Source organism: Pinus tabuliformis, chromosome 5_2 (assembly GCF_031772625.1).
Source record: "Pinus tabuliformis cultivar Carrire ecotype Pingquan chromosome 5_2, CPIR1, whole genome shotgun sequence".
Lineage (NCBI taxonomy): Eukaryota > Viridiplantae > Streptophyta > Pinopsida > Pinales > Pinaceae > Pinus > Pinus tabuliformis.
The window spans coordinates 780,961,554-780,978,857 of NC_142306.1; positions in this window are offsets into that span (position 1 = coordinate 780,961,554).

The following is a 17,304-nucleotide window of genomic DNA, read 5'->3' on the forward strand; positions in this document are numbered from 1 at the left end:
AGTGTGGTTCATCATCAGGACTAGATAAAGAGGCAAACCATGGCAAAGACTTAAATAGAGAGCAATGTAGAGACATAATTTCAAGTAACGGCTATATTTGAACAATACTATTTAAATTATGATATTAATTTATTCATATATTAATATATTAAAAGCAAATATTATTAAGTAATGGCTATATTAAACGGCTAGTTTTTGAAAAATAATATTTAAATTAATTTATTAAAAGCAAATATTACTAGTTTTTGAAAAATAATATTTAAATTATGATATTAGTTTATTAATTTATTGAAAACAAATATTAATAAGAAACCGCTATATTAAATAGCTAGTTTTTGAAGAATAATATCTATATTAATTTATTATAAAAATAAACTAAAAATAAAAAAATCAAAGTCAAACTCTAAACAAGGAGGGAAGTAAAAAGTTATAAAAAGGAGTCAAGACCCTAATCGAGACAAGATCATTTAATAATAATAAAAATTGTCATTTCCAAAATTATATCGACAGCTAAGGAAGTACACCATCAACAAAAAAATGTTCTCCTAGACTTATTACTTCTACATATTTTTTATTTTGACATATATATGCAATAAAATATATTGGGGATATGAAAACATTGAAAAAATTAAACCAAAAACAAAAAAAACAAAAAACAAAAAAACAAGTAAATACAAACATACATATCCAATAATATATATATATCCAAGGGGCCACTAGAAAGATTGTGAGGGTCCTAAGGAAGCATAAGCTGGCTTCAACCTTTAAGCCTTTAAATACCATCAGGAGCTTCCTTAGATCTGTAAACCAAGTGGACCCCAAGAATATGAAGGATATTTATGTTATCCCATACTCTTGTGGGACTCCCTACATTGGTGACATTGGTCGCTCAATTAATCAAAGGATTCGTGAGCATGTCGTTGACATCAAACATGGTAGGACCCGCTCCTCTGCTTTGGAAGAGCACGTAGATAAATCTAAGCATCACATCTACATTGAGGAGGCCCAAGTTGTTGCTAGGGGTAGTCATTTCCATCATCGTAAATTGAGGGAGGCCTTAGAAATTGAAGAAAGACCCAATATTTTGAATAGAGACGATGGTTGCAATATTAGTATAAGTTGGGTTCTTGTCGTGTCCTCCTAGGTTTTTAGGTTTCTTTTTTGCATTTATTTTGACTGCTTGTTTAACGATGTATGTATTTGTGTCCTTTTTATAGTATTTATCATTGATTTATTCTTCATTAGAGTTTATTTTCTTGACCCTTCGTGTTTTCTTAAGTATTTTATCATCATATTCGTCCTTGACTCCTTTTAGTATTTTTATTATTTGTTTAATGGGCCTCAGCCCCATTTTTATTGTTGACCCTATTTTATTTATTGATTATTTTTCTTTCTTTCTATATATATATATATATATATATATATATATATATATATATATATATATATATATATATATATCTTTTGACTTGTGTATAGTTTTGTTTTGTTTTATTTTATTTATTTTCCATTAATTATTTTTAATTTAGTTTATTATATTTCCATTAATTATTTTTATTTATTAAATGATCTTGTCTCGATCAGGGTCATGACCCTTTTTATAAATTTTGACTTCCCTCCTTGTTTGGAGTTTGACTTTGATTTTTTTATTTTTGTTTGTTTTTTTTTTAATATTTGATTTTAATAAATTAATTTAAATATTAGTTTTCAAAAACTAGTCATTTAATATAACCGTTACTTATTAATATTTGTTTTTAATAAATTAATAAACTAATATCATAATTTAAATATTATTTTTAAAAAAGTACCCATTTAATATAGTCGTTACTTAATAATATTTGTTTTTAATATATTCATAAATTAATATCACAATTTAAATATTATTGTTTAAATATAGTCGTTGCTTGAAATTTTTGACTCTACATTGCTCTCTATCTAAGCCTTTGCCATGGTCTGTCTCTTCATATGGTCTTGCTGATGAACCACACTGGTTGGTTCGAAATGCATCGGCCAAAAATTTCTCTTATGTGATTTCTACTGAAAGACTTTGCTTAGTATGGAAACATTCAAAAAATAAAAACTAAAGAAAAATAAAACACAAACAATTGAAAAAAAATAATAATAAGTAAATAAAAATATATACTTTAACATAAAAAATTAAAGAACATAACCCAAAAGAATACAATATAAACAATATATTAAAAAATAAACAAAATAAAAACAAACATAAAAGATATAAAAACAAAAGTAACTTATAAAATATCAAAATTACAACAACAACAACAAAAAATCAAAAAAGAAAAAAAACATAAAAAAAATAAATTAAAAAAAAAAACACTTCAAAAAAATATATTTTAAGAAAATAATTTAAAAAATAGAAAAATAAATAAATAATATTGATGAGATAAATTTAAAAAAAACAAAAGAAAACAAAACAACATACACACAATAAAAACAATTAAAAAAAGAAAATTAAAAAAACTTTAAAAGAACTAATTAAAATAAAATAAAACATTTAAAAAAATTAATCTTATAAAAATAACATTAAAAAGATAAATTCAAAATAAAAACCATAAAAAAAATGAAAAAAAAAAAGAAAAAAAATTTAAAAAAGCATTAAAAAAAAATTAAAAATAATAATTAAAAACATCGAAAATAAAAATTAAAAACATTGAAAAAAAACAAACATTAAAACAATTTTTTTTAAATAACAAAAAAAATAAAAAATAAAAAACAAAATTTGAAAAATAAAACATATTAAAAAAAGCTATTAAAAAAAAAAAATCATATTAAAAAAAAAAAAACATTTGACAAAAAAGAAAACCTTAATTTTTCGAAAAAACAAAAAAAAACAAATTAAAAAAAAATATTTAAAATTTAGAAACATTTTAATAATTAAAATTTTAAAAAATTAAAAATTAAAAATTAAAAATAAAATCGAAATTACAAAAAAAAAAAAAAATAACACTAAAAAAAAAAAAAATAATAATGCTCGCCCTGCCGCTGCCTCAGCGGGGAGTTCGATCCCTGAAATCAAGCTTCCCGCCCCGCAGCTACCTGGCTAGGGAGGCTGATCCCCGAAAGCAACCTCCTAACCTAGATGTCAGGCCATGTGACCTCTAGGGCGGGGAGGTCGATTCCCAAAATCAGCCTCGCCACACAGAATCAACCTCCCCGCCCAAGAGGTAGCGGGGCATGGCCCCTAAGCGGGTAAGCTGACCTCCTGAGTGGGGGGACTAATTCCTGGAATCAGCCTCCCCACCTAGAATCGACCTCCCTGCCCAGGAGGTTGCAGGGTCTGGCCTCTAGGCAGGCGGGGAGCTCGCCAGCCCAGGGGGACATGGGGCCTAGCCCATGGGCACTCGAGGAGATTGCCCGCGTAGGGGCCAAGCCCTGCGGCCACATGGGCGAGGAGGCTGATTCCCAGAATCGGCCTCCCCACCTAGGTGGTCACGAGGCCTAGCCCTTGGGCTGGGGAAGCTACACTCAGGTCCCCGCTCACCCAGTGGTCGAGCCCCGTGGCCACCTGGGTGGGGAGGCCCATTCCCATGATGTCACGGGGCCTGGCCCCTAGGCAGGTGGGGAAATGCAAGCAGCTCCCCGCCCACCCATGGGCTAGGCCCTGCGGCCTCCTGAGCGGCGAGACCCATTCTCGGAATCAACCTCCCCACCCAGAATCAGCCAACCTTGCCATGGAGGTCGTGGGGCTTGGCCCCTAAGTGGATGGGGAGCTGCGTTGAGGTCCCCACCCACCCAGAGGCCATGCTCCGCGGCCACCTGGACGGGGAGGCTGATTCCCAGGAGGCTGCGAAGCCTGCACCCTGAGTGGGTGAGGAGCTTCTCAGCTCGCCACTCGCCGAGGGTCCAGGCCCATGACCACTTGGGCAGGGAGGCTGATTCTGGGAATTCGCCCTCATGCCCTGGTGGCCGCGGGGTAAGCGAAATTCTTTTTTTTTTAGTTTTTTTTTCAAATTAAAATTTAATTATTTTAAATTTTTATTTTTATTATTTTTATTTTCTTTTTAACTATTTTAGTTTTAATTATATTATTTGTTTTTTTTAAATTAAAAAAAATATTATTATTTTTTAATTATGTTGTTTATTTATTTATTATTTTTAATTAAAAAAAATGATTTTGATATTGTGTTTATTTTTTGGTTAATTTTTATTTTTTGTCTTTAAATTATGTGTTTTTCTGAAATTATTTCCTCATTGTTTTATTTATTTTTTTATATTATTTTTTTTGTTTAATTTTTTTATGTTTACAAGTTTTTTTTTTATATATATATATATTTTTTATGGGTTTCTTTTATCATTATTTTTTTTTGTCATGTTTTTTTCTTTATTTTTATATTTTATTACCAACATGAAATTCACCAACATTTAAAAAAAAAATATCCACACTTAATACATTAGAAAATTTAAAATGTAAAAAATAAGCCCTCTAAACAAAAAGGGTTCATGTTGCATCAACACTATTCAAAATCAAGATGAAAACCACTAACATTTAAAAAGCAAATGTTCATACTTGATACATAAAAAATTTAAACTGTCAAAAATAAGACCGAAAAAAAATGTGTTGATGTTGCATCAACACTTTTCAAAATCAACATGAAAATCACTAACATTTTAAAAAATATGTTCATACTTGATACACAAGGAAATTTAAAGTGCCAAAAATATGCTCCAAAGAAAAAGATGTATTTTGAATCACCACTTTTCAAAATCAAGAGGTTTTTTGCTACCTCAAAAAAACAGGTAGTAGGTAATTTTCTCGTTTGATCGGTAACTATGGTCAACGATACATAACAATATGAAGTCCAAAAATACATGTTCAAATGATTCCATAACCATCCATCGATCCAACAACTGTTGATGATGACGGTCGTTACTAGTCCATAGTTTATTATTTCACATTGTTTCTACAATTCTCTGAATGCATAGTTACAAGGTTTCTAAGAAACCTTATTCCCATATAAAGTTCTTTAATTCTTATGCTCAGATTGTTGTTCTATAGGTTATAAGTTAGGCCCGCACTAATAGGAGTACAACCTTGAACATCGATAACATTATGATCAATAATTTCATCATATGTTACAATGTTATTAGTAGGGGGCTACTATTCTACCAACTTAGTCTAAACTCCACTCCACCTATAACAAATGACACTTTCCCAAATTCAACATGACTATGGTTAGGTAGTGAGTTATAAATAGCAACATATCCAAGCCATGCTCTAGATGTTTGCACTTCAAGTGCAATAAGAACGCAAATTCCCTGCCCATTTTCCCTAAGTCCTCCTCTAATATAAGACATTTTTCTCAATGGTTGAGATCCAATACTAATTGTGTTTTTTTCAAATCCAGGTGTAATGGAAGCACCAATATCAACATTAAGCCTATTATCAAGATCATGAAGGATGAAGGTAATCTATCCAGCTCAGCAATTGCTGTCTTCCCTTCAACATTTTGTTGTTGATTGACTTCCAGCTTAGGGTCATGTTTTCACACTTGCAATGCTTAAATAATCTCATTCTTCTTAGCCAATTGTAGCAACAAAGCATCAAAATCTTCATACAAGGCTTGATATTGATCACATAATCTATTGTTGTCTACTTAAAGAGGGGAAATTTTTTCATGAAAGATTTTCACTGAGGCTTTTAAATAAGCAACCTCACTAGAGTGTTGGGAATTTTTGTCCTCTAGCATATAAATTTCCTTCTTCAAGCCAACATTTTCTAAATTAGGGAGATCCTTAAATTCCTCAAAATTGACCTTAGTCTAAAATTCATCTGTCAGATTATGGAAAATAATTCCATTTGTGTCCCCAAACTATCAACTTTACTAATTTTGTCCATAGTAGTCTAAAACTAATTCTTGAGTTCTTCTTTCCCTATTTGCAGGGGAGCAATCACTAACTGCAAGTGAAGAACCTTGTTAGAAAGTTGATTAGTTTCCTTCTTCTCAGGTAGTTCATCCAATCTGTAACCCATTATGATAAAATGTTCAGAACACAACAAGTTGGCAAGTGAACTAAAAGAGAAGCAACCACCGGTCAACTTACAACCAGTCGAATATGTTTTAGTTAAACCGGAGAAGGGAATTGAATGACCCTCTCATTATCGCAAGTGGATTAATAATGGCCTAAAATATCTCTCTATAGATGGAGATGTTGTGATATAAAGGAGATTCCCCTACTCTAAACATACCAAAATGGTAAATGGCAAGTACATAAGAGAAATGGATCTAATTCTCATGTTTTGTAGGTATCGAACACACCAATGGAAATATTGCACTTTACACGTAAGTATCACGGCATTGCACCATAAATGCAAAGGACTAACTTAAAATTTCATTTATTCCTAGAGTGGACAAGAAGACCATCAATGAATAATATAATCTGGACATTTGATAAATGTCAATCCCCTTAGCATTTTAACGGGTAGATCAAATAAAATTTTCTGGTCTATTGTGATAGAAGCGAGGACTAAGAGAAATAATTTTATGTTGCTTATGTAGACACTAATCAGCCAAATGGTCAACCATAGGTCATATATAAAGAGAGTAGGACCTTGCAAGTGACCACATTTTCCGAGGATCATAAATGACAGTAGAATATTTATTTTGATGAAAATAGCTCACAAGAGAAATGATTCTCATTCAAGCACCCTTAAAAAGACACGACTAGCAAACTCATTTCCTGTTTCAACTATAAACTTGCAGGTCAACAATACTTAGGTTAGAAATATCATTCCCATGCATCGTCATCTTTAGTTGGTGAGACTAGGTGCTCGGCCTTGCAAGGGGTCATCCGTTAGGCCATTAAGTGTGTCTTCTTTAGAATCCTGGAAACAATGGGCCTTTGCTTCAGGTGCTACTGCTAATCCATACTACTCAACTTTTCAAAAATCATCCTTAGACAAGACACAGTAATTACAGCAGATTCAGGGCATGGTTTTGATCCTGTGACATATCATAAGAGCTTAACAGATTCAATTTGAATACCTGGCGATCAACAACTCCTACACATCTTGCAACATGGCCGCTTAGTAACTGGAACTCAAGTAGCGACCAAATAAACTCTCCATATATTTGAGGATGCACGCTTACTGATTTGGAATCCAATAATAGCTACACATGCGTAAGAATTAAATTGTGAACAATGCCATAGACCTCTTTGTCGGAAAAATTGTTCAATGGAATTAGACAATGCCATAAGTCATAGGCATTGGCCGACACTTCCCTTATATATTTTAACGAACTCTAGTACAAGGAACTGGATTGTATCCAATGCTTTTCACTGCCAAGGTGTGGAGCTCATCAAATGAAAAGCATGGATCTCATAAACATCGTTCGTATCTCCTCTTCGCCATTTGATGGTAGCGGGTGTCAACGAATTTGGTTGTGCCAGTTAGAGCTCTTAGCAATCCTCAAAAGAAGTCCATCCTTTGTTGGAACGATATCCACTCATTGGGACCAACATGTGGTTCAGTTCTATCAACTAGAATCGCCCTAGATCCATCCCTCTTCTTTTCATATCAATGATCGGGTTCTCCAAATCAGCAGCCACTAATGCCTTTAAATCTATGACTTATAGGAGAAATGGCAAGGCAAGGGAATAAATGGATGCCAATTCTCTTTTTCGTAGGCAGAAACACCTCTACAAAGAGTTATGTGTTCACCGTTGGAGAAAATGGGAGAAGGGTTTCTAGAGAGACCTGAATATACAATTGCGACAGCAAGGGATTGATTTACATAGCTAGCCACTACCTTGCCAACCAATTGAAGAGCCCATTAAGATATAAAAAATAAATAAAAAAAATCAATATGGTAAGAAACACCGGCTTTCATACCATGAAAAAACGTACATAAAGAAGTCTTCCCGTTATAACAATGGAATGAAAGAGTGTAACTAAAGAAGTCTTCCCGTTATAACAATGGAAGAGGCCTAGTTAAAGACACCTATGATAATTGGCTATCTAAAATATCCTTAAAAAATCATAACAATTACCTCATTGAAAAATGTAAGGTTGGAAATTGACGAAATTATATTAATGAGTATTGTTCTTGAGTTTTATTTGAAATTTGATTAAAAATATTAAAATATTAAATGTGGGTTGCTAATATACTAAATATTTTGAAATTTCAAGATTTTGAATTTATTTATATATTTAAAAAATACATTTTTAATAAATAAAAAATAAATTTTTAAAAAATGTAAAATAATTAAACTTCATATAAACAATTTTTACATACACATGTTTGGAAATTGTCGATGTATAATGCAAAGTCGTATTTAAGATAAAATTTGATAGTGAAAAATTATTCTCATTGATCAATTATGATATTACATATATACAAGAAGTGGTGTCTCAAGATAGGGAAACTATCTTGGACACACAATCAATTGGTTGAGAGAATATCTCAACCACACACCAAACTAGGGACATATAGATATAACCACTCCTATAGAATAGGAACAGACTCCTTTACATAGAAAGTCACAACTGAGACAAGTAGGAATTACATTTTCCAACACTCCCCCTTAATGACTACTTGTCTCGATATCAATCTGCAAGATCTACATCTGGTCCAGTTTGGTAATTACACCTTGTACCTTGTTCATGCAATTGTCGATGTCCATATAAAGGAACAACCATCTACTAGAATGCATGGGTTCCCAACCGCTGCAACCGTCGGTCTATTAGGAAGTCCTTCACATACATGGTTCATCCAACCTCTTGATGAACCCCCTAAATATAAAATTTCACCTCATATAGTCTAAAACCAATACGACCCACCCAAGTGTATCCATCCCACATGACACACTCTTCCAGGGTGTTAAAACTCTCTAACTGAGGAACACATAACAAAGGGTATGCATTCCTCTCTGGGTCTTACAACAAGTACATAAAACATTTCAAGGACCACAATTGACCATTACAAAGCAATATATGACCTGTATATTTGTTCTAATTACAATATGTGACTCATAATACACCATGATCATGAGTCTATTCCACAAACTCAAATAAACTCGATTGTCCTTCATCATTTAATTTCCACTGTTGCACAAAATCAATATTTGTTGCACTTCAACCTTATTATCCACCATATAGTCCTCTTTCTTTTTCTGTTTTAATTATTGTCTTGGATTAACCTGCATAGTTTGTTAGAGTAGATAATTATAACAAAACCACTCTGTTAAGTTAGTTAGGCTTAATGCTTCTAATTCCAAAACATCTATAAATACCACATTTCATTTTCCTTTGGAGTTTCTAAGCATGCAATCAAAATCATTTTAATAATTTCACATTTCTACATTGGGTTAATCAGGCTCAACATATTCACCGTCCCAAACTCCAATTTTCTAAGGTTGACCTAATCTTTCAGGGTACTCGCATTTATTTCTTGTAGTTTTTGCAGCCTGCTTCCTTTTTGGAGGATGGTTAAACCGACAGCTCATGCAAAAGACACGAAGGTGTGTTTAAAAATTGGTTCAGTTCCCTCCTATATTGGGGAAAATTCATGTGAAAATCCATAGACTGTGAGCGACTCTTCTGAGTGATATCGAACTCGCGGTCGATTCTCTTAAGATGCTCCCTAAGTGACTCTTCCACTTCATCAACCTTCTCTGAAACCCTAAATTGGTGTTTCCACCTCTCAGTCGTCTTTCTTGTCTCGTAAGACTGACTCCCTAACCATGCATTAGCAACTTCAATGTCTTTATGAAACTTGTGGTTAAGATCATCGTCATCTCGGCCATTCTAAAATCTGTCAATTCGCTCCTTAGCAGCATTCACCGCTGAGTTGGCAGCATCCGAGATTGATTTTGCAGCTTCACCTAGTTTTTCTCACGCCTCTTCCTCTACCCTGAACACCATTTCCTAGAAATAACTGCGACTAGTGGCTTCTACCATCACCCCCATCCTCCTCCTCCTGGTGATCTTCTGCTTCTAGGACGAGACATGGTTCAAGCAGAGTTTAAATTGAGTGTTTCGAGATTAATTAAGGACATGGACTTTCTGGTATTGGTTGCCATCGCAATTGCAAAGCCACGAAGGTGATTTTACAGGAAAGGTTGTTTGTGTTGTCGCATGTAAATCCATGGACATGGATAGAGCCTCCATGCTTCAGATGTACGATCCACGTTGATCCGGGCTCATCCACGATTCTACTTCGCAAATCCACGCTTCCACTACGTAGATCCACGTTGATCCGGGCCCATCCACGATTTTGCTTCACAAATCCCAGCAGCCAACTCCACCTTCGAACTAGCACTTCTACCCTCACATAGATCCACCACAGGCAGACCACGTCCACCAATCGATCCCCACAGTTCAAGTCAGGTTCACCATGATCCGCTGCTCCATAATGCAACACAATGAATTTAATAAACTCCACAGTCACTTGAAAAAATTGATGGACAAATAAACATTCACCAAACTCTTTAATGAACTCCACATTTAATTCCCTTGGCACAGGAGGGACCATTTAACCAATGAAATAAAGAAAATGTAACATATATTTTGAATTTAACTTCATTTATATCGTATCAAATAAGGTTTTATAATGATTTTTTATTTGATTTGTCTTTTGGATCGCTGGCTTTCTTTTAATGCATAGTCATTTGAGCACGGAGAAGGAAGACATTTAGAGACATAACATGTTTGGTTTATCAAATGATATATTATTGCTATTTTCCTTAGTATATAGTAATACATGTGAAGGTTATGTTTTTTTTTAATTTGAAAATTGTTAACTTATGTAGAGTCTTGACATCTAGAAATGAGTATGTAATTCATTATATTTATGTTTTTTAGTTTGTTAAGGAAATATTATTATTATTGGGTTTCACAACTATATTGAGAGGGGAGGGCGCAGGAAGAGGGGTAGAGCGGGTAAATCAATTTAATGAAAGTTTTTACATTCAAATAGCATAAAACATCAATCTCATAAATTGAATAAGTAATACAATATATACCTGGAAACCCTTATGGGGGAAACTGCAAAAGTTCTTTATATAAAATATCATGTAGGCACCAATCTATAGGAGACCCCAATACCCTCTACTACTTTGTAGGTACCAACCTACAGGAGACAACAGTGCCTTTAGTTGCTCTGCAGGCTCCAACCTATAAGAGACATCAATACCCTTTGTTGCCTTAAAAGCACCAACTTGCGAGAGAAACCAATCCCCTCTACTCTCTGATTCATAATCTAATCTTCTTTTACTCCTATTTTCTTCATTAGATCTCAATAATCTTCTCCAAGCTCTTGTAGTTTTGCAATTTGATTACCATTGTACAACTCTATAGTAGTGTATCAACAAATCTCTCTATTGTCATGTACTCACCTTACATTGCTAGCTATCAACACTCCTTTCATGTCCTGCATAGTAAATATTGCACTTCACTATAGACCATAACACTCTTGATTTAGTCAACACATACACCTTTCACTGCATAGCATACCATTCTCAATTTTCTCACCACATTTTCACTTCATTGCAGGCCATTCATATTCTTCCTACAATTTGGACACCTCATATGTTGATACTTGTTGTAGAGCACCTCTTGTCACACTTATTCACACTTCCTTACAAAATTTCATACTTTCCTCTATTAGATCTTTCAATTTATAGAGACTTCCTCACTTAAAAGGTTGATCAGACATCACATAACTAGCCTTCCTTATTCTTTGTGCTCGCTTCCATCAACCTTGAAACCTCAAAATTTGAAAACTATATTAACCAACATTGAAATGTTGGGATTCAAAATTTACTAAAAATTCGAGAAATACCCAGGAATTGAGGAAATATCTAGGAAAAAATTAACATAGGAATCCCTTGTAAAAACAGGGTCTATTGGACCCTTTGATGAGAAATTTTTATGTTAGGAGACAACCATCAATTTATCCCCTAGGGCTATCATTCAATAGATAGCAGGCTAACAAAGTTTGGGAGCAAACACGAGTGGGTATATTTTTCAGTACCCAAGTATGTTCTCAATGGGAATCTAGAATTATGCACTATGACGAAGGTCCATATTAGGTCTTGGGTTGTCAGGAAAAATTGAACATGCTTTTATAAACATTAATCTAGGATTCTGGAAGCCTAGGGGTGTTAAGTCCTCATGCCCTATATGTTAACCCCTTCTAACTAGACTTTGTGACTATGGATCAACATTATATATTGAATGAGAAATCAAGGGATATTTTCTCAATTCCACCCTAGGATTTTGGGGCTTCAGGGGCCCCATGATCTAGGTGGCTCTAGAAATGTTCAGAATTCAACAGTGGCTTTGGAAAAGCTCAAAAATAAAATTAACTGGATTGAAGTGGAACTAGGGTCATATCGAAAACCTCATTACAAGATTTCCAACGAAACAAATGACAACTCAATCTGAGTTCATATGTGAAATTTATGACCAGTCAAAGTTTTGGTCAAACTAGGTGCAGTGGCAGTCACTAACAAGGTGACAATTTGGCACTTCATGGTGATGGTTTACGACTATGGGAAAGGGTGAATTTGTTTCCTACTTAATTTTTCTAATGATCCCTAAAATACAGACGGTCGACTTCTCTTTTGGTTAACAAATAAAATTATTAAAAAAAGGGTGGAGGGGGGGTGGACCCGCCCAACCCTCTAGCCTGTCGGATTATATATATAAGTGGTCTTCCTTGAAAATCGGCAGATGGACAAAAGCGCAACACAAATATAATGGGGACAGTGATATTTGAGCCACAACAACCCACCACCAACCAAAAACTAAAGCGTGACATTTTAAACAACCAACAACCCGTTGTTAACACGTTCTGCCAACCATTTTTAAAATGGAACCAGCCACATTCAAACAATAAAACTCCAACTAACCACCATTACGGGGGATGCTAGCAGGCTTGACCCCGGGACCTCTGCCTGCCAAGTTTAAACTCCCGCCAACAACCCAATAGGCTTCCTTGGTAAATTTTCCCATCAAAATTTTATCTAAAACTAAATTCATTCATTTGACAAGGGGAGAATGGCAGGAGGCAGATCCACATGGCGGAACTAGGACTTGGGCATGAATTTTGAGAGAGATCATATTCCAGAGGAAATTTCCACAGAATATTCCAGGCGGAATCAAGGAGGAATCTAAAAGATTCCCTTGAGGGAAAAATTCCCAGTGTCAGATTCATGCCACGTTTATACTCAAACAAACCAGAATTTCATAGGGAACATGAAAGTGTGATTTGTTTCCTCATCTGAGCAATATATCTTCAGTCAACCAGTGAGAAATAATCTTTGGGGGAATCTTCGAGATTCCTGAGCATCTAGATTTGGACGGTGTCTAAACGGGGTCAATTTTATAGTAGCTTGACACAATTTCACACTATGAATTCAATGGAGATGTCCATTTCTACAACAGAGCTTTTCATTTTCATACCATTCCAAAAAATGGAGGTATAATGGTCATTTATGTAATTAATTGTAACTTATTTCTACTACCATTTAATGAAAGAGGCCTTACCAGATTGAGGAGGGCTCGAAGACGTAGCCAACATTGGGTGAACTCCGTTATCAAATTGTCTTGTCCCTTTGATCTCATGGTTTATTTTAATCTCCAATTCATTCATGTGTTTATGTTACCTGGTTAAATGCTCTTTTAAATGAAATTTTATATGCATATTGAAGTAAATGATATGGATCAAGTTTGGTATCAGATCAGGTCTTCTTCATACGAGTTCCTTGAGTGAATGTTAACTAGGAACAAGCTCCAAAGAGGAGAGGGGAAACTCAAATCCTTTGATCCTGTTGTAGTGGCTACAACCACCCTCCAAAATTTTGCCTTAAATTCGTTTTGGAGCCTCCCTACCAACCTTTCACAAAACCTTGTCTTGTTTCATCAAGTATACAAGCTTCAATGTTTTTGCTGCACAAAGACAGCCTGTTGATCAAAGCTTGATGCATTCCCATCACAGGTTGTTCATCTGGACATGGTCCAGCTATAGGTTGAGAATCTCCCCCAAGAAATTGTGCAATTCTGGAGGGCAACCAACCTTCCCTCCAGAAATTGCACAATTTTGTCTCGCAGCCTGCTGGGCTCTAAAATTGCACAATCCTTCCCAGCATGCCTGCTCAGCCTAGGAATTGTGCAATCCTGGGAAGCAGTCAGCTCCTATGCCCAGAAATTGCGCAAATCTCTTGGGCATGGAGCTCAACTCCCATCCAGAAATGTGCATTTTCTCCCAGCAGTTGAACAGCCTCTTGCATGTGCAGTTGGGTTGACCAGCTCCTCCCGGGACCCAGGAAAATTGACTTGCATGCATGGCTTGATTTTCCCGGAATAGCAAAAGGAAACATGAAAAAGGCATCCCTTGATTCACAGACCTATTTTTAGCAGTTGGAGGTTACATGCAAAGTTCATTTTAGAAACTTTCCTCCAAGTGTCACTTTTTCCTAGATTTCTGGCATGCACGTCATGAGCTTCAAACTTATTTATTCGACGCATCATAGCTCATTATTTCACATCGATATTGGAGATCTTACATCTCATAGCATAGCCAGGACTCTTCGACACATCCGGCTCAGCTATTCACGGGTAAGTGGCCTCAACTTGTCATTTTCATCATTTCTGTCACTTTTTATGTTTTCACTTGTGTTAGTGTTGTTTTCTTGATTTCTTTGAACACTTATTGTCATTTACATGCATACTAGCTTGTACTAGCAACATTTCAGTTTTCGTCTCTAATTCACTGTTATCGCATGCATGAAACTGTTTTTCACGAACGATCGCCAATTCGGCGACTCGCTTCACCACATGCATGTAGATCTATTTGGTGAATATTTCATTCAATGGTTTCATGCACAATCAATCACTTCTGCTTTCACTTAGTGTCGCCATGCATTCACTTTCACATTTTCTTTCAGTTTCCTGTCGACGAGTCTGGCCAGACTTGGCCCGAACTCTCCCTCACCGGGATAGAATTGTGAAATCCGGGGAAGGAAGGCTCTATCTTCCTCTCCAAAAATGCACATTTTTTCCCAGGCACTATCCTCGAAGACTAATTTCCGCATTTCTGAGGGACAGTGACTGCTGGCCCAAAAAATTATGTAATGCAATCCTTGACCTTGCAGTCATTGCCAACTGGATGCGCGTTGCACAATCCCAGCAGTCCGTAATCAATTCTGGGTTGCACATTGCACAAATACGGTAGCCAGTCTTTCCTCCCAGACATCCCATACTTCCTTTTGTGCAGTTCTGGCAGCCAGTCACCGAGCGTCGTAGAAGAAATTGTGCAATCTTTTCCTATCATTCTCTAGGTATGTGTTATGCCATTCCCCGAATTTTCTTTGGTTTTCGCTGACAGATTTCTTGTCATGTGTTGTACCTTAAGAAACCAATTTCCAGGTTGTGGAGAAATTGTGCTTAAGACATTAATGATTATTGTTTGTTGTCACTTATTTTTCACTTTATTGTTTGTTGTGTTCTCAAATGAAGGACCTGGAAAAATTGGTCTTTATCCCTTAATACATGTATGACCAGAACATCTCAGAATTCCATTTGTTTCTAGATATAAATGATGAATGAAGAAAGCTTGAAGGAGAAGTTAAAGATAATATGTTGCTTAACATAGAACCTACTATCCGTCACTTAGAAGAATTATGAAAATGAGAACTGAATCATAGACAATATGTTGCTTAACACAGAAACTACTATCTGCAACCCTTGGAGAAGTTAAAGATAATATGCTGCCTTACACAGAAACTATTATCTATAACTTAGAAAGGAAGGTGAAAAATTCAAGTATAGGAGCGCTCTTTTAAGGGATTTTAACTTTATCTACATAAGCAAATAAAGACCTGCAGCTTCATTACTATACTTGAAAGAAGAAAACATAAGATGGCACATGACAGAGAAGGTTACAAAATTATACCCAACAATTCATGGAAACTTCTGATTCTTTCATTAATCAACAGTTATATCAGGAATACAGTGGCCTAGTCTCCAGGTTCTCCAAAATTCCAACCACCCTTTCTCTGTAAATTTTCCTCTTCTTATACATTGTGAAACAATTGCTGATCTTTGAAACTGTCAAACTACTAAACTGTTTCCCTAACTATCTGAAGTAAAAACTATTACGAAAAATTACACAGAGGGTAAAAGACACCTCATAGAACATGAAATAACAGGAAATAACTGAACTTAGAAGATGACAATGACTGTTGGCTTTTCAGCTCTATTAATTGGCTATTAAGTTCCTTTGTGGATGCTTTAATAATTCTTAGTCCGCCTTAGCCATAACGAACTGTGTTTGACTTGTGTAAACCTGGGCTTACATATGTATCGGGTGCATTTCAATTGGCCAAAACACCAAGAAACTTGACCAACTACCTTTTCTTCAAATTCGGCTTTAACACTGATTTTTTCCTTTACACGACAAAATTAATGCAAAGGACGCAAAAGCAGAACTGAAAAAAAAAATTAACCCAGTTTAATAACTCCATCGGATTTGCCCGTTCAGTGTTGCATTAACTTCCCATCGCAAATCGCAATCGGTGCTTTCAAATTTTGTATTAACCCAATCCTTAACAAACTACAATATGACGGATGCGCCGAAGTATTAAACATAATGTATATACCATATCGGGTCTGGCCATCGCATATCGCAATCGACGGAACCAAAACATATGCATTCAATGCTTTACGGACCTGCTGAAATTATAAAACACAATATATATGTTTTTCGGGTCTGTCATCGCAAATCGCAATCGGTGGAACCCATATACATGTAGCCTAGTCTTTCTTTTCTATCGGGACTTTATAACCCCTCTTCATTAATCCTTCGATTAATGTTTATTAACCCTTTGATTATGCTTTATGCCACATATATATATCCAAGCCCCATAACCTTATTACTTTGGACTTAACTCACATAAACCTCCTATCAACGCTTATTTCTATTATAAACCCTTCAAAAGGGAAATACACATAATACATACCTTTTTCTGCTTATTCCATGTCTATGCACATTTCTCGATGCAATCTTTATCGCTAATCGCAATTGCATCCTCCGAGGGTCACATTCACATACGCCCCTCCAACTCCTCCGATATGTGAATAAACATAACCTTTCGAATTTCAAATATATCAAAGTCGCGCTCAATACTTTATCGGGTCCACCCTTTTGACTTTTTAATACGCCTTAATATCCTTACGGACTCGATTTGTCATAAATCTTAATTTAATAATTCATCATGTCCGGAATCATTATCGCGGATTGCAATCAACAAAAGAACCAAGACATATGCGTTTGGTGCTTT